The sequence below is a fragment of the Fopius arisanus genome, unplaced genomic scaffold, assembly GCF_000806365.1.
Source record: "Fopius arisanus strain USDA-PBARC FA_bdor unplaced genomic scaffold, ASM80636v1 scaffold00084, whole genome shotgun sequence".
Classification (NCBI taxonomy): domain Eukaryota; kingdom Metazoa; phylum Arthropoda; class Insecta; order Hymenoptera; family Braconidae; genus Fopius; species Fopius arisanus.
Window position 1 is genome coordinate 416,459 of NW_011887823.1, and position 19,501 is coordinate 435,959.

At 41.1% G+C, this 19,501-nt stretch overlaps 1 long non-coding RNA gene across 1 annotated transcript; it reads right to left on the minus strand.

The window, feature by feature from the left end:
- Nucleotides 1–14,042: 14,042 nt before the first annotated feature.
- LOC105270311 (uncharacterized) lies at nt 14,043–16,736 on the minus strand. Its single transcript, XR_892524.1, has 7 exons — nt 16,495–16,736; nt 15,770–16,175; nt 15,624–15,695; nt 15,270–15,350; nt 14,916–15,190; nt 14,656–14,833; nt 14,043–14,279 (listed from the first exon to the last, which is right to left on the minus strand). It is a non-coding gene; the product is annotated as an uncharacterized lncRNA (long non-coding RNA).
- Between the last annotated feature and the right edge of the window lie 2,765 nt (nt 16,737–19,501).

The following is a 19,501-nucleotide window of genomic DNA, read 5'->3' on the forward strand; positions in this document are numbered from 1 at the left end:
ATAGTGAACAGGTGTCAGCTACACTAACATTATTTATAGTCACCCATTCATCTTTCTGTACCGATGGTTTATCAGATTGACATTCACAATTGCTTTCCTCCTCTCCTTTCCGGCGTGGATGTCTTTCCACTCATAATGCCGTAAGTTCCTGAATGTGAGCATTTGTATTGCCTCCTCGCCTTATTTTTAAAAATCAGCTTATTGCCATGCAAATGCCACAATATGTAGTATAATCACTCTCGTTGTCAGGTTTTCATATGAACAATGACCAAAGGCTAGACGTGAACGATATATGAAGAAGACTGTAACCGACTTACCCCCTCTATCGTGAAATGCAAAAATGATGGCTATATCGGAATAGAGATGAGTCAATTTTCTATTCTTGTTCGTTCGGCAATGGAGATTGCAATTACTCTCAATTGATCAGAATCTGTTCGGAATAGACCTGGATGACCTGATGACCGGATCAGAATTTTATCTGAATAATTACAATCCGATGGACCTCAGTCTATGCTCGGGCCAAATTCATCTGGACTTGATCAAAAGGGTTGGAAGTGGACAGCTCAAGTTGAAGTCACACTGACCTGACCAAAATCTGTTCCGTATAATTGCAGGTAGACGGAGCTTAATCCAAGATCAGTCTTACCTTATCCGAACTTGATGAAAGTGAGTACAGGTGATCAACTGGCTTTGAAGCAAGTTTGACCTGATCAGAATCTGACCTAAATAACTGCACACAGCCGGACCGTCTGCGCTCAGGCCGACTTCGTATGAACTTGATCAAAACGATTTGAGGTGGACAATTCAATTTGATACCAAATCGACCAGATTAGAATTTTCACTGAATAATGACAAGCAGCCGAACCTCAGTCCAAGGTCAGTCCCACCTGATCTGAGCTTGATCAAAATGAAGACAGGTGTACAACTGAACGTGAAACCAGGCTTACTTGATCAGAATTTGGTCCGGATAACTGCAGACGGACGAACCCCAGTCCAAGGTCGGTCCCGCTTCATCCGAACTAGATCTATGTGAACGGATCACAGATTCAGGTCAAGCTCATCACATCAGAACCTCTTCATTGCAATTCGGATCAGATGAAGTGAATCAAAAACTCATGAGTTCCTCATCAAGTCCCGTCTGATCAGTTGAACCTAACCAGCGCCATATCAAGTCCTGATCAAACCTTAGGCCCGCCTTACTTAATTTCCACTCCGGTATTTTGTCGATCTCTCTTCAGTTCTCTGAACGCTGCTACCAGCATAAAGTATTTGTTTTCAAAGAATCGCCCGCATACTCTCACGTTTTCGCCCGTTTAGATCTATAACACCAGAACCAAGAACATCTACATGCAAATCTGGAATTCGAAGTATGATGATACTTCGAATACCAGCAATGAACAGACTAAGCCTCTTGAAATAAGCAAGTCGTTCTGTGGAAGTTGCGGTCCGTCGGAATGTATTCCACGTTTGTGTTAGTATTACTGTAATCTTTTCTGCTAGATATATGGACGATAATGGCCAATTAATACCGTTCAGTCCAAAAATTTCAACATCGCAGACACACTTGTTGATCAATTACGAGTGAATATCGTAAGCGTAGGGGAAGTTAAGGGCGAAATGTCAGGTGAGGCAATCGTATTTCCCCAGTTCTCCATTCGTCCAGTGGTTGATAGTGAGAATATTGACGAAAAAGTTGAGAATAAAGCTCAAATAATCAACATAGGAATCATTAAGAAAAATTCATGGGGTCCTCAAGTAGGACCACCACGCGCAAATTGTCGGAGAACAGCGTATCTATCGTGAAGGAGGCCGAATTAAAGAGCCACATAAATACCTGTTGAAATGTCGTTATTTAAACAGTGAAATTTAAACATTAAAAAACTGAAATGCATAATCGAAACTAGCAGCGACAGGCCATATTTCGAGTACGACTAGCGCTGAACAATATCAAAGTAATGATCTCCAACGGAACGTTACGTCTAAGAAAGGTATTAGCATAACAGACATGTTGATAGTCAATCCTCATGGTAGAATACAATTCATAATTAATATTAGCAACGTATACGATCTCCAATGGTTTAGTGTTATGTCAATCCGGTCAGTAAACCTCACTTTAAGGATGGATTTCTGGATGTCCTTTAAAGTCCTCATTAACTCTTTCGAACGTAAGTCGATTCGTGCAGCAAGGCGACATAATGATCCTTTGTCCCAATCCAACATACCACTGTCGGGCATGCACAGGTTAACAACTGATGAAATCTAGCGTTTAAAAGATTATCTTCACATACAGTTCGAGAAGTTTAATAGAGATTCAACTGAGAAAACTGACATGATCGAGTATATAATTGAATTAGTAGATGAAGCTCTTTCGTAAACAAAAATCGTACCATAAGAGTGAGATCATTCTTAAATTCATACAGAACGAAGTCGAATGGCCTTTGTCGTAAGCATATATAAGTAACGGCGGATAAGTGTGCTTCCTTGTAGTCGCCCGGAAGGCGAATTGAGGCCTAAGATGAGTTATGAATTAACTTTAAATCTCTTAATCGCCAAACTAGGAAGTTCTCTGAGTTCATTACATAACATACCGTCAATTTTATTTCAATTGCATCGGACAAAAATAATCTCAAGAATTAATATCTGCGAAGCATTTCACCGAATTTCCATGGAGTAAAATGATAACAAATACAACACGTTTGTCGTAGAAGAAAGAGGAATATTTAAATAGAGATGGGAGCCATATGGTTGGACAGGTGCCCCGTCTACCTTTTATAGACTGACAAAACTGTTCTCTTTTTCTCTCGTTTTTGTTTTCTCAGAATCTTCTTTAATAATTAAGAAATCCGCCGCTTAATCCAAAAGTTTGTAAAAAAAATTTCATAGAATGATTTTGGTTTGAGCACAATTCTTGTCCAATATGACATGGAAAGTGATAAAGATAGTTTAATTGAAGTCCTGAGTCAACCATTACGTAGCGCAGAAATGCATTATACCACGACCGAAACAGGATGTTTAGCCGTCGCTTGGGCTGTAGAGAAAATTCAGTGCTATTTACAGCAAATGTTGTTAGAAATTGTAACAGACTATCATGCCTTGCAATGGCTCTATCAATCAGACAACCCAATGGCTAGATGGTACATTTCTCTTTACCAACACAATTTCACGATAAAAAATCGACGAAAAAAGCACCACAAATGAGGCCCCTGACTGATGTAATAAAATTTAATCTGAATGCAGAAAAAGGTCCTGTTAGAGCGAGGCCATTGTTAATACCATGGAATCGATTATCTGTACGAAACAGAGGGAGCACGACCAAATATTTAATTACTAATTACTCCTTACAAAAAACATCTTGAAACCAAAATAACTTAAGGCAGATGGTTGGTCCAATGGATAGGTTGCACCAAGGTATCGGGTGGCTCGATTGGCTAGTGGTAGCTTCTCAGAAGATTCTAGGTTGACCTTGACGAGTTATGAGTCTGAGATTGATCGTTTTGGTTGCTACCTAAGCTGAATACTATCCGGATATTGAAATTTGTCGTTCCAGTCGGTAGGTCAAGATGAGAAGCAGTGGATCAAATTGACTTCAAGTAGCTTGCGATGAAATTTGAAAGGGTACCGGCGAGTTTCAAAAGATCGATTGGCTTCACCATGTTACTCAGCGGAAGTACACAGAAGAAACTTCATGTCGATAGTGACTAGGAGATATCTGGAGATTAGCACTGCTCTTGGTGAATATTAGTACAAACCTGAGACGATGGCCATCGATGACGGCATCTGTTATGTGCCAGAACGGGACATCTGGACGATGTGCGGGGCTATCAGGGGAAGAAAAAAGTCCCTTGGACCTGCCACGTGCTGTTGTCCTATCTGTTTCCTTGAGGAATTTCTGTGCGGTGAGCTTTAAAAGACGTGGCTTTGTATTTTTTTTGTCCACACACTCCATTGGGTTTTTTGCTCAGGCTATGGAGCTCTTTATTCTGTTCGAGTTGATGCTCTGTTCTTTTCCAGAGAGATCGTTAATACTCAATCGTCCAGTTTTTAATGAAAGACAGAATTTGGGTATCTATAGAGACAGAATTGTTCAATACCGTTGTCGGTTTCCAGGTGTTATTGCCTTGATGGTCACTCCTTAACGCCTCTTAGGCCATAATGACGGCCACTTGGATACCTGCTAGGTGGTCCCTTTTATTTTGGTTACCTCGCATAATCGGTATTTAGGCTGGACATACCAACATGCCTTGCTATTGTGTGGGGTTTTCTCAAGCTCTCTTTTTTTGTTGTTCCACCAAGTTTTCCAGATATATAAAAATTTGAACCGTAGTAACTGCAGTATCTGCAAAAAGGGCTCCCCAGCTAGCTCTCTACGCGCTCCGCTTAGCCCTTTCCAGCTTTTTCGATAATTAGCACGTTTTTTCTCCTGCTGGAATTGAGAGCTAAACAACTGCATAACTCCCACCGCTGCTACTTTTCCTTCTGAGAAGAGACAGACCTGCTCTCTGATTGTATCTATTCCCTGTCCGATTGAGGATTCACCGAAGTAAGCTCTCTAGTTACTTCTCCTCTTTATAGGATTGAAAAGCTCTTGTAGACAACTTGCTCTCTGCACTCAGTCCTTTCAACAAAGAAGCATCCTTTGATACATTATTATGTGTTATCTGTCTAGGTTAGTCTCAGCTAAACTAGCTGTTACAACGTTAGAAAAAAAGAAGTACACCACTTAAACAAAAATTCATGTAATAATGCCTAGGATCCTTCCTCAAAATTCGCTCATCGTTAATTGTTCCGATATCTGTTAGTCGAATAATAGATCCATTAATTGTGGAACGGGCTAACAAAGGACGGAAAATTATTAGTAATTACTATGGTACTGACTCACAAATTCCTTGCCATAGCTTGCCGTGTCATTCATCCTCACAACTCTGATCACCAATATGATTGACCAATCGTTCCCGTTCTACGAGTTAGAAACCTCGAGGTAAAGCGAATTGCAATGGAAGCAGCACTCCAATCCTTGACATTGCAGATCGAAGCAACCAAAAATTAGACAAGCTCCACTACAGATACCCAGGAACGTAACGAAAGTGATAAGCTCCCAACCGCCGCAAGCAATCTTGACGTGGAGTTCGTCAAACAGAACGGGCCAAATTGACATTGGGATGGTACCAACAGTGAAATTGTCACCACCCAGCTCCTCGACACCAACTGGAAGGCAGAGTCCACAAACGAACAGCCCCTAAAACTGGCGCCAACCACGGGGAAAACTTTGCTGATAATCGATAACGCAAATGCAAAAACAGCTTCTCTAGTTACAGAGAGGATGACTGCTTTACTGGATGCCCACTGGCGGGGATTCTGCGCCTCATCTGATTCTGCTTGTCGACTTGAGTTTGGCTGGTAATTCTTATCTTCGAAACCAGTTTCAGTTTTGGTGGTGGTAGGTTCTGAATGGCTTTTAGGAGTTGAGCGACCTCAGATTTTTTCTTCTGTGGCTCCTCGCTCTCGGATGGCGAGTCTGAGGCGTTAGGCGGAGAATATTTGACTCTGGACATCAAGCCAAAATCAATTTGTTTCGCTTGTTCCGCGGTAACCTTGACTGCAGGTAACTCTACAATACTTGTTGGATCGTCACCAGGCACAGTCTAATCTTCTGTCTCGTCTTCATCGTCAATATCGGATTCTTGGCGACATTTTGACAATTGTGATGAGGCTTCCTCGTCGGTTCCGTTGTTAACGTCTGGATGTTCCTCAATGTGGAGGGAATCCTCGGGGTCTGTGATGGAATTGACCTCACTCATCACCTCTTCAATCTCCAAGGTCAGAGATTGGAGTGCTGCTTCCAGCTCGACCCTTTTCTTTTCCAGCTCCTCCAGGTGATTCTCCGGCGCGTTGACACCGGTCGATGAGAGCGATGGTGAGATTGGGTAACTCATTATGTTGATGGAGATAATGGTGGCGTAAGCTACGACGAGGAAATTTTAGATCAGTGATATAATATTTACCAATGAATTTACCTGCTTTGTCTACTAATTCCACAATTAACGGGTTTACTACTCGATTGACGATTACGGGGCGACATAACGATGGGCGAACTTAGACGAGTAACCCTGGGACTTGTTGCTGAGCTTCTTGTTAGGCTGATATACTTTAATTCCTTCTTTTACGTTAATATTTAAATCACGACTTGTATTGACTCTCGACAACCGTTTCTCTGAGTACTCTCGGAGCTTCTGCTCGATTTTATGACGAAATTCGTCTATTCGTTTGAGTCTGGCAGTCCATTCGGTGACCGAATCATTATTTATTCTCCAATCTTTATCAGGCTTGGCCACATGTTTCGCATGTGCTTCTCTACCGTGATTTAGGAAGAACGGAGAGATTCTACTACCGACGTGGAGAACAGTATTGCATGCGAACTGGATTTTTGGCAATTGAGTGTCCCACTCGTTATGTTTACCAGTAATAAACGCAGTGATGACTGGTTTAATAGTCCTGTTGGCTGGTTCAACGGGGTTCCCTTGCGGGTTTTACACGGGGGTCGTCTCGTGCTTGACTCTTCGAGCTTGACGCATGGACGTGCTGACTAACGTATTCGCGTCCATTGTCAGTTATCATTGGGGCACCCCAACGATCGAAGACGGTGTCTAGTATTGTGACAATCGTTTTGCCAAACCTGTTTCTGACAGGGAAAAGCTCAATATATTTCGTCAATAGATATTGCACGACTACGATACACAGATTCCCTCTTTTCGTTCGAGTTTGAGTTGCTATGGTGTCGACCGATAATTGGCTGCAGGGCGTAAGAAACGGTCTTGTCATAAGGGGTCCCTTCGCGGGGTTTTGATCAAATTTGACTCTCAGGCAAACTTCGCACTCTTCGACATATTTCTTGACGTCGCGAGTCATCCCTGGCCAATAATAATTTTGACGAATCCTATCCAGAGTCTTCTCTTGGCCCAGATGGCCTGCCTCCGGCGCGTCGTGATTTTCTGTAAAGACCTTCAATACGTCTGACATTCTCACGACTGTTTTCCATGGGTTCTCATCGTCTATCAACGCGACTGGAGAACATTTCGCCTTGCTCTATTTTCCACCAAGTTTGAACTTGGTGTTGAACCAACGCTCGGTATGGATAAAATTACACCGGGGCCTACTCTGTATTGTCTCTCGGACAATGTTTTCCCATCCCCCAGGGTCAACGTCAATTTCGAACCTCCTAGACAAGTCGTCAGGGGCCGCATTTGTCGTCCCCCTGCGGTGTTCTATTGTGATATCCTGCTGATAAAGGTAGATTGACCATCTCGCTAAACGACCAGTCGGGTTTTTCAACTGATAAAGCCGCTGGAGGGCCTGGTGGTCAGTGACTCTCTTGAACGGCATTCCCTCCAAGTAGCACCTGAGTTTCTCTACCGCCCACACGACCGCTAGGCATTCTTTTTCTGTGGTTGTATAGTGCATCTCCGCGACGCGTAATGGTCTGCTCAGAACTTCGATTAAATTCTCTACGTCCTTTTCTTGATCGTACTGGACAAGTATCGCTCCTAAGCCAAAGTCGCTCGCGTCCGTATAAAGCACGAATGGTTGTCCTGGAACTGGGACAAATAACCGAGGGGCTGTCGACAATGCCTGCTTAACTTCGTCAAACGATTTCTGTTCGGACTCGGTCCATTTCTACGGGACTCTGGGACTTGTCAATTTGTTCAAAGGGCCCTGAACCCTACCAATGTTTTTTAAATGCCTATGGTACCAGTTAACAAGGCCATTAAACTGTCGTAGTTGTGTACAATCTTTGGGAGTTAGGATATTTAAAATTGGCTGGATTTTCTCGAGGTTGGGTCGCATGCCGAACTCGTCAACGATATACCTCAAGAACTTAACCTCTTTACACGCGAAGCTACTTTTCTCTCGGTTAATAACGAGTTTCGCGTTGCGGAAGACTTCGAAAACTAACGAGAGAATCTGGCCATGCTCGTCAAAATCATGGCTCACTATCACTCAGTCGTCGAGATAGGTGAACAGCTGATCTATCCACTTATTAGACAGCCCGCGTGCATGAATTAATTCGACCATACGTCTTTTGAGTACGTCCATCAATCTCTGGAAAGTTGACGGGACTCCCGTTAGGCCGTACGGCATCCGGAGCTATTCAAATAACCCTTTCCCTTGAGCAACAAACGCGGTGTACTTCCTGCTATTTTCTTCCATCGGAATCTGGTGAAACGCTTCGCTCATGTCGATAGTGGAGATTATTTTCGCCTGAGACAAGATAGACCGCATGTTATGCAATGGATATGCAGGTTTCTTTGTTTGACGACTAAGGGGTTTGTAGTTAATACAAAATCGCAAGCCTGCGTTGGCTTTTGGGGCGACAACGGGAGAGTAAGCCCACTTGCTGTTGCTGGTGGTGAAGGAATTATGGTGGATTGCGACAAGGGATATTTATATTGGCTGCCATAATGCTGACTGGCATAATGCTGAACCACTGGGGACCGTATATTTCCCCGATGTCGATTATAAACTCTGTCCCACCATGTGTTTTGACAATTGTTCCGTCTGCTATTGTGATGCCCTTCCTAGACGTCACGTTAGGCTCGAAAATTTTATTTGATAATATTTGACACGTTCATACACGCCTGCACTCAGATATGATCTATCGCTTCCACTATCGATCATCTCTCTGACCTTTTTACCGAATATCGAAATTTCTACGGGTATCTGCGTAGCTCGCTTTGGCTCTTGAATTTGACTCTCTCTACGGTAGATTCGTCGCCGTGCTAGTCCACAAATTAGGTGTGGTGGTAATACTTGAGGTCGCCACGATTTTCATGGTGTTTTCCTCAAACCGATGTTTTCAATGGTATTACTGGGATTTCCATCGTCAACTTCTATTCCCATTTTCGTTAAAGTTAAGAAGGGATACAACTCCCTCGTTCCGCTTGGAGCCGGCACGCAGGTCGTGTCGAGTCCTGTATCGGACATTTCGCTCTCATCCTCCGATGCCTACACCGCATGTACCTGCGCGTGTGTGATAATTTCGAGGGTTTTGTCAAGGAAAGGGCGCTGCTTCTACGACCTTGAGAGTGCCTTTTAATTCAGTGACTTGAGGTAGGGTTACTGAAGGCTTCTGGAATTTCCCGAGTTCTTCGTACAGTTCCTACTTTCGTAACCTACCTCGCGACAGACATAGCAAACTCTCTTGCGTTCATTCTGGCAAAATTTTGGCGTGTGACCTACCTCACCGCAATTCCCACAAAAATACGTTGACAAATCAAATGTTCTACCGGTCTTCTTCGGTGAATTGCCGGAATTGTCCTTATATAACTGAAGATTTTTCTCCAGCCTTTCTCTAGCTAACGGTTTTGGATGTTTTCTGGAGTCGCTTGGAGCTTTAGTCTGCGCAACTAATAATTCTGCAGCATGACCGCTATTTTCGTTGCTAAGATTGTCGCTTTCTAACTCTTCATCACTGTCGTCTGATAACTCTACGATTTGATTTAACGTAGGAACTTTTCTCGAGCTAGGCCGCGATTTTTCTTCTTCATTGTTTGAAAACGTAACTGCGTGTGTTCACATAATGGAACAGTTCAGTATAATCTCTGATACGGAGATTTAATATCCCGAGCGCTAAGCGGGGACTGAATTTAGTTATAATTTGCCTGAGTTGACTCTCAAACTCAGGTGGCCTCTCCATACGCTCAAAAATCAGTTGGGCACGACTGGCAAATTCGGCGAAGGTTTCGCTTTTCCCTATGGTCATATCTCGGACTTCGCAGAGAAGATCGGCGTGACCTTACGTGAGGGCCTTCGAAAATCTTTGAAAGACAGAGTACGAAAAGGTCTTTATTTACACCGCTCATTGAGAATAGATCCTTTAGTAGGAGTAAAAATTGTTCAAGATATCTTTCGTTTGCTCGAAACGAAATTTTCCAGGAACTGACAATTCATCCGATTTGCATCGGAGACGGCTAAGAGTTTGAGTTACTCTCTCCTAAGACAAGGTTCTCGCTATCTCTACCGTCATAACTTCGTCTCCCACGAATACTTCTCCGAGCAGTTTGTCGATAGTACCTCTCAGAATCATCGTCAATGGAGTCACTAGTTCTCCAAGACAAACTACCTTGCCGAGGTGACAGGGTACGATCTCGACTCTCAGAAAATTTCGGGAGAGAATTAAAGGTTCTTGTCGAGGGGCTCGGTCCACGACTCACGCGACGCGCCTGGATGCTAGGTATTCCTTGGTTATTTTGTTGATTTTCCCGTCTGGTATTAGATTCCCCGCGGGTCGCCTCATTTCCCTATATTCGTCTTCAGTGACAAAAACTTCCTGCTGTTCGAATTGACTATTCGGCAATAGATTTCTTAAGACGACTCTGTATAACGGAGGAAGCTCCGCCACATCATCGGGATGGGGGTTTGCAGCTAGATTTTCTCGATTGCAGGCTTCGTTATTTTTAAAATTGACGTGCCTATTTCTTGCCCTTGACGTCGATTGACTTGACGGTCGAGCTTCATCATTTCGTCTTCGGTGTTTAGCTACTTGCATCGTCTGACGGAAGATCAGGTTCGGAGGAAGCACTACTGTCGGCTCCTCCTCCATCGCGCCCTAATGTACCCTGTGGCTTATCCAGCCGTGCAAGTGTTCCCTCTACTGCCGCCTGTAAACCCGACAATTATTCCAAAATCTGTTGAGACTTCTTGGGTACCCGAGACCGATCCGTTTGATTGCTGCTAAGGGGGTCGAGAGGGGAAGGCGTCCATCTACCTCGACCTCTACCTGCACTGGAGAGGTACTGACTATTTAGAGATTCTCTGGTTATCTGTTCCCCCTCGGGAATGAAATTTTCCTCGTCAGAATCTACTTCATTCATTCCCTCACTCGGATTTACTCTACCGTCCATCCTATTTCTCGGCGGAGTACGCGCTGTCATTTTCAAAACTCGGGATCGTTTTGTCGGGACGACGAGCAGAATTTATGGGGCTCTGACAACCGGTTTTATTTTGTTTTGAATTGAATTTTCGGAATTGAAATATTCGCCTAAAATTTTGATTTTAATTCCTACTCATTAATCCTCTCAAATCCTTTGACAATAGCTATTCGCTCCAGGGTTAACCGCTGATTGCTCGGTTACGATTAGACAATTTACTAACCCGCTCCGTGTTGGGTCTTGGCTTATTCACTGGCGGCACAACAACAAATAAATATTTTAATTACGAGACAACGACGAAGTGAGATTCTGTCGAGACTCTACGATTAATTTTCAAATTTTAGGTCAACGACGTTCGTATTATTCCCTCAATAGTCACGGCTGTGGTTGCTCCAATCCGGTTGGGCAAATATTCCACAGTTTGCCGCACACAATACATTGTGACGAGGCACTTTTTCAGCCCCTCCCCTGCTCCCTAATGATTACTTTTTTTTTAGATTCAATTAGATATAAGTAGTTTAAGTATTTTAATCCATTACGGCGACGAGGTTACAAAACCTGTCACCGTTGGCTCCCACTCCCAAAAATATTCCTTCCCTTGCCCCTTGCCCCCCTCATCGCTACGCTCACGCCGCGGGAAACATCACCAGCGATGCAGAGAAGGAGAAAATGCCCCCCCTCCCCCCACCCGGCACTCCCCTCGTCCCCACATGCGCCCGACGGAAGACAGGAACAACCCCCCCACGACTACGTCACAGCCCACGTGACCACAGAAAGAAAAAGGACATTCCCCAACAATAGAAAAATTAAGAGTAATGACAAGGACACTCAATGACGAGTGTCCCCGATTGGCCCCGATTATCACTGATAATCGGGGAAGACGAACCACGAGGATGGGGAAGCCATTACTCGTTCACAGCCACCCCCGATTTTTCGGAGAGATTTTGAGAAGTTGTTCATTGGAGAAAGTTTAAAAAGTTATTGGTTGGAGAGATTTTGAGGAGCTAATTTAAGAATTGTTTGAGGAGTTATTGGACGGTGTTATTTTGAGGAGTTATTGTGGGAGTATTTTTTGGAACATCGTGAGAAGTCTGCGGGGGAATATTTGTGGAGGATTTCGAGGGAGAGTGGATACTCGTGTGTGGCGGATTCTCACTAGACCCGGGAGTGAGGACAAGGCGGAACAACCATTATGGATTATTTTGTTTGGAGCAGTTCCCGTACCCTGAGAGTTTTATTTGGAAGGATTAGAGTAGCCGCCATTCCCGTGAGTACCTTTCATTACCTTTCCCGTCCCACCAAATATCAACGCACCCCCTGTAATATTAGTTCCTCCAATGGTGAGCCTCAAAATTCAATAATTATTAGTGTAATTGTGTCGAGAGAGATATCTGTTGCGATTATCGTGACACCCCTAATTCACCCCTAATTCACCCCTTTGTTTCTGATCGACTGGCTTCCCCCCTCTCTTTCTTATATATTATTCCTTTCAACATCATTATTACTTACCTGTGTGTCGCAAGTGTGCTGGCCGTACCCCCCACCCTTGGTTAATTATTAAGAGAAGGCCTGGAATTCTCGTGTATTAGTTCTTATATTTAGATATTCAAACATTTCTCAAAATATACAGTTTTTATCCATACTACCCCGCCCGAGTAATTATTCACCTCCCCATTATCGTTTCAGGTCCCCCCCCCCGTTAACTTAATGGAATTTCCCCAATAAAATAATATATGTTAGCTATTCCCTAAAATTCGTGCCTTCACCGGGAATTAATATATTCAAGTCCCCGGCCAAGGTCACAACATAAAGAACACGTAGTCACAAAATTGGTTTTGACAATTACGGAATGAGGTCCGACACTTGCCAAAATACGTTTAATATTTATTTCAGCTTTTTATTTATTAATTTACTTTTCAATATATTAGTTTCATGGTTTTTCTTGACTCTCGCTGGGGCGTGTTCTCCTCTAATTATTGCCAACTGGTCATAGCAAGGTAGGATCCAAGTTGGTGTTCTTTATTTCATCGTCCGGATAATATACATCCGCGGAGATATTAATAATTTTATTGACAAAAAGAATTGTCATTAGGGGGAACAAGATCTTGCCCTAGTGACAATAATAATTATATATTAAATTTTTGGAGACTTATTCTCTCCGTTAATTGTGGTTGAGACGTACAGTTACGAAATATTATAATACATAGATGAGAATGAAAATGAAATGAAACCTTGACTACACAGAGGTACAATAGACAGACCGAATTCTGAGAAGTGTTTGTTTATTTTATGGCGCTTGACCCAGCGTTCGGTGTCCGCTGCGTCGTAACTGCCCAGTAACCGAATGAAACGTGAAATATTATTTCAGATACTCTGACTTTACTTTATTTTAAATTCACGTCCTGTTTACAATTGACATTTTACTCGAAATTTTACGCAAAGTCGCCCCACGTCGGGCGCCAATTGAGACAGGATCTTTTTTTGACGACACAATTTTATCAATTTTACAAAAGATCCCACCCAGCGCGGCTTGGGCAAGAGCTGCAGGGGCTCAAGAAAATTGTCGATTAATTGTTGTCGGGCGCCAGTCAACTTTGATGAGGTTGACTACTCAATTTTTCAACAACTTCATTGCAGGGTTAGACTCGATCAGGGTTGGTGCGACTCTGGTGACCCGTAAGAGAATAGATTTATAGGTGATAGACCAAGAAGAGACAATTTACAGAACCACGGGTTACTTACCCATGTAGGGTGATACAAACGGGTTGATAATCGGCCCAATATCGGTGCCGACATTGCCGATAATCGTCACCGATCATTCGCCGATCTTCGGCCTTATATCGGCTCGTTACAATACGCCGATAAACGCTACCAATATAGAACCGATGATCGGCGAACATAATCGGCCGTATACTCACTCTTGAGTGGCCCGATATTCGGCCACATCTTTAATTTTAAGTAAATCGATAGTCGGCCTTCTATACAATTTCGAGGGGGCCGATGATGGTCGCAAGTAATAAAAGGTTCTATGTGAAGAAAATTCAGTTTTAAAATTTTTTTATTGATAAAGTATGAACGGACCAGGAATTAGTACATCCATTGTGATTTAAATTTTTTGAGAAAATATTAAGAACTCTGAATTTAAGAATCTCTATATTAATATTGAGATTTATTTTTTCTTGTTTGTTGCTGTTAGTTACGGATTGTTATTGTTGTTGATTGTTGATTGTGATTGTATTTCCCCAACTCTGACACGTTGTTTTCGTCCTCCTTCACGATCTTGCCATGTAGCTAGCCAAACTCCCACGTGGGAAATTAATTTGGGACATGTCCCCCATCGGTTTATCATTGCAGCTGGAACAAAACAATGGCAATGAAAAAATGAGTTTAATTGAAAATTAAGTGAGAGTTAAAGGAACATTCGAAAAAAATGTTGATTTCTGTTTAAAAACAGTTTCATGATCTTTTTTAAATGCAAATTTTTCAAATTTCGCCTTTATTTATGAAAAAAAAATTTCTTTTAGAAACTTTTCATTTTTAAATTACTACTCCTTGTTTGGGAATAAGCCTGATTTGTTCTCTGTAATATTTTTATTTTCTTAAAAGAAATACTGAAGAGTGTTTTCCATATAGTAGTAGGAAACTAAATCGTCCGTCAAGTCGAAAGCGATGCCCCAGAAATTTTCCGAATACTATGAATAGCAAGAAATAGTTACCTTTAAATAATTACCTTCAAAGCAAGCATATGTAGCTGTATCCTTAAAACAACGCTTGACTGCAGAAGCCTTCTTCATCCCTTGGCCGGAATAATGTGATTGCACGTTCTTGTCAAGTATAAAGGGAAGAACTTTAATAATACATTCTTTGGTGGTAGTATAGTTTACACTCAAATACTCCATAAGCTGCGTCTTTGAAATTAGAACAGATAATTTAAATTACAACCAATCCGAATAAAAATAATATCAATAGTAAGAACTAACAATATCGTACAAAAGCCTTCTTCTTGTCCTGAATAAGATGAAGTTCCGCTTCAAAAGCCAGAAAACCCTCTAGTGTAGTTAGTGGGAAAGTAGTACCAAGTGTTTCTTGAATTTTCTTATAATCATATTGTATATTTTCACTCTTTCAAGCTGTGATATTGAGACTAAGAGCTTTAAGTTTATGTTCAGTGTCATAGAGAATGCTGCGTTTCATAGACTCGATTTGTGTTCGTAGTCCTTTGAATCGTTTATCCATATACTCAATGTCCATGCATTCCGTTGGAACTTGAGAGAAAAAATAATATTAGAACTATTCACCGACTGAAATATTTCGGTTAATGAAGGAAAAAAATCGATAAATTACCTTGTTTTTTCTTTGAACACTTTGGAGTTTCGGAGACAGATCTTCTCACGGATTCTTCCGAATCAATGCTCATGTTCGAAACTGCGAAATAAATGTTATGATTCGATGAAGATATACAGTCCTGTGCCAATGTACATTTTCTTAAATTTAAACTTTGTTTCAAAAAATTATTCAGTTAACTTTAAAATTTTTCCACTGAATTTTGTTACAACTAATCAGATTTCAAATTAAATATGTATACACTTTCCCAAAAAAAATATTTCATCAATATTAATTTTAAATCGTTCAATATTTAACAGAATACGGAAAAGTGATTGGAAAAATCTTGAGTGATTATTTTTCTCAAATTCTCACCACTATTTCTACAGTAGCTTCGTACATTCCTCTTTTTATTTGACTCCAGTGAAGAATATAGAGCGTCACTATCTAAGAAAGTACAAAAAGATTTAATTATAAAGGAGAAATAAAATGTGAACACATACAAAAAATGGATTTCAAACCTAAAATCATTTCTGGACTTCGATTGGAGGCTGTGGAGTCTCTCTGAAAATGAATATCATTTCTCTGAGGAGATGTACCATCATCCCAGGAGGTGTTATCGGAAGTACTAGTTACACGAACTCGATTGTTCTCTCGTTTAGGTGTCGAGGATAGAGAAGACAAGGTAACTTCTTTTGGTTTGGCTCCTCCTTGAACTCTTGGAGACTCAACAACTCAACTCTGCTTTGGCAGTTACTTTCGTCACAACGTTCGTCCGTATCGAAATTGTATTTCTCAGAACTTCATCAACTTTGTCTTTAGCTAGAACTGGTGGTTTTTTAGTTTTCATCATTTCTGTGTTTGTGCTAGCACAATGGATCTCCCTGCATGCACGATCAGCATGTCTGTTAGCTTGCTCAAGCGTATCTATCAAGCATTAACCAAAAATGGAAATAAAAGTTAATATAAACTGTCTATTATTATGTGGTGCATTCTGCGTCAACTCAGTAACTTCTCCTATGATCTTACACCAGCAAAAACAGTTCTCACGATTTTTCTAAATTTTTTGCTCGCATGAAAACGAAAGACAGTAATTTTGCAAATGGAAAAAGAGTCAATTTTTTTCATAAAAGTAAAATAAATTTTTAAAAATGTGAGAAGAAGGGAAAGTCACACAAAGTACCATACCAATTTTACAACAGAATTTAAAGAGGTCATATTGAAAGTGAAAATGTTTGAAACTCACCAGCACCAGCCAAAATTTTTACTATAAATGTCTCCCACGTAGGGTCAGCTGCTTCTTCCCTCAACTGTAACATTCGTTTGTACAATTTTTGTGGTGGATATTTGCACAAATACCGATCTCCAATAGTTTTCATGATCCACGATCCTGGCATCACATCGATTTCTTTTTCACCTTGTGCTCTATCTTCTTCGACGAACCAAATAACTGCATACTGACGATTATAGGGTTGAGCCATAGTAATGATTTTTCTATCAGCATTCACCGTCACAAATCACTGAGTAATATAGGCACGAAAAAAAATCACTGATAATATATTCAAAACTATGTATCAGTTGAACAGATATTCACAATGATGAATAAGCCTTTATATATTTATATGATATCACCGGTCGCTGATAGCAGTAACGATAAATGAGGTTTACCACCGCCACGAATTTCTTTTTCTTTCCCAAGCAAGGTGTTCAATCGTGAATTCTTATTCGGTGATGTCGGCGAACCGATTTTGTTCAGTCAAGCACGGGAAACATAAAAATACCTATTTCTTATACTATATATTAGGCAACGCATGCAAAACGTAGATTGTTTGTGCGGTCTTGTCGAAAGAGTCGTGCGGCGTCTTCTTCTTCTGCTTCTAATTTTTATTGGCTCTGACTACAAGTCGTGCGGCCGTTATTCCCAGTGTGGGAACATTACATGGAAATGGGTGGGAGGTGGTAAGGTAGGGAGTGAGAGAGCGTAGAGAAAAGGCGGGAGATATATGAAAATAAGTTAGATAGATTTATGGATAGATTTTAAATAGTTGTGAATGAGGTACGCAAGTTTGGAGCTTGGGTCGGAGATTAATTTTAGGATATTGAATGAGGAAATTTTTAATTTTTTAAGTGCTTTAAGAAAGGGAGTGCGTTCTTTCGTATAAATAGGACAGAACCAGAAAATATGGGGGAGGGTTTCGGGAAGTTGACATTCACAGAGCGGAGAGTTGGTTAAATTTTTTCGGAAGAGGCTGACATTAAAGTTGAAATGGTTGGATCTCATTCTAGAGATAGAGGAAATTTGGGGTCTGTCAATCTCTAAAGATTGGAACCAGGGGGGGCGGAAACCCTTGTAGAAATGTTTGAAGTAGAGAGACCCTTTGCGGCTGCTTTGGGTTCTGAGAAGTTTAGAGGTTTTGGCCTTCATGCTTTTCGTGATCGATTCTTTGAAGTCAGAGTTAGGGATGCAAGTGTTATGAAAAGTGCCATTGGTAGTGGCTTCTTTGGCATGGAGATCGGCGGCATCATTGCCTGGGATGCCCACATGAGAGGGAATCCAGATGAGGGAGATGTGGTATCCGTTGAGGGAGAGAGTAGAATAGAGTTCAAGAATTTCGTAGATTATATGAGAGGAAGATTTTTGGGTTGAGAGGTGGAAACGTCGTGCGGCGTCATGTCGAGTAATTCCAAGAATGGACGAGTATCAAGCGCTCACCGCGGACACTTTTGTACTGAATTCAAACTCGGAACTGCGCAGCCAGTCTCCTTTGGAAAGCAATCAATTTCGAGGACGAAAAATCCTAATTAATTCCATTTTTTCGGAAGATTTTTTTTTTAATTTAAATTTAATATTAAAAATGTTGATTGAAATGTTGTAAATTTATCCTTGAATATCAGATCGGAGATCAAAAAAATTGTTGCAATTTACTTAAATTATTCCTGGTGACTATGGTGAGCATGTAGAAAAGTCGTGGCGAATTGAGAATTGTTCAAATTGAATAATACACACTTATATTTCATTTCAGTTGCTGGAATAATTATCTTTTCTCGTGAAAACTTTTCTATTTTAATAAGACCGACATCGATGGAAGAAATTTCACAATTGTGGGTTTGACATGTGAATAACTGTCGTCTTCTGATTTCTTCGTATCCTATAAAATGTAAGCCTTTAATACCTGATTCCCCCATTTGTTTCATCACTATTTGATCAATGAGAAAAATTTTCCAACTGGATAAAATGATTGTATTGTCAGGATGAGTTGCCTTTAGAGTCACTCCTGACATCAATATAGAAGATAGAGCAACGAATCTTTGATCATCATAAATTAAAATGCCACAACCAACATCAATTTTTAAACTACTCATGATTGAACGTTTTTTGACCTGAATTTTATCAGATTCTAGTTCACTTAATCTATTAGCAATTTGAGTAACCGGTTTTGATGGAGATTTGACAAGTTTTTTAAAGTAACCAATGTAATTTTCACCCCAAAAGGCTGACAACTCACTCAATGTCACTCCGAAAGTATCTACATCATCTGTTATATGTAAAATATTATGAAAACTGAGGATTTCAGATTTTTGATCATACAGTGACGGTAACAGATAGAAAAACTTTCGTAATAAATCTCTGGCACATTCCCGATGAGTCACAATTAACTCTTCATAATTCAAAATACGACAAGCTGCAGGTAAAATATTACGCAGTATTATGGGCCCACAGTAGTGCAAGAAAAAACGAAACTGTGTAGCCTTCAATCTTGGAAGACAGTAAATATGAAACGTTTTACGTTGAAATTCCATGGGTACATTAGTAGCTACCTGGTCTAATAACAATTGTATATTTTTAACTTCACTTAATTTAAGGCGTTCTGCACTTTTCCGAGTTATCCATTTTTCTAAAAGTCCTCTCATTATACCTGAATACAATAAATGCATAGAATCGAGAACTACGTGCCGAACTGGATCAAAACCACAGATTTTCAATAGGGGACTGTTGTCAACATGATGATGCTCCGAATGCTCTCTGCTCTTAAATGATTCCTTCGTTCGTTTGGGGCAGTCCATCTCCGAATACACACGTGTCTTATGGCGGCCTTCTTCAACGAATATCCCACTCGTTGTGCATCGCTCACAGGCAAAAAAACCACCAGGCGCTTTGCAACATTTTATAAATGCCCGGGCAGGCAAGTCTGCAACTATAGCGAAGATTTTGAAAGAGTAATTCCTATCATGTAGCTTAACTGCATTTTCTG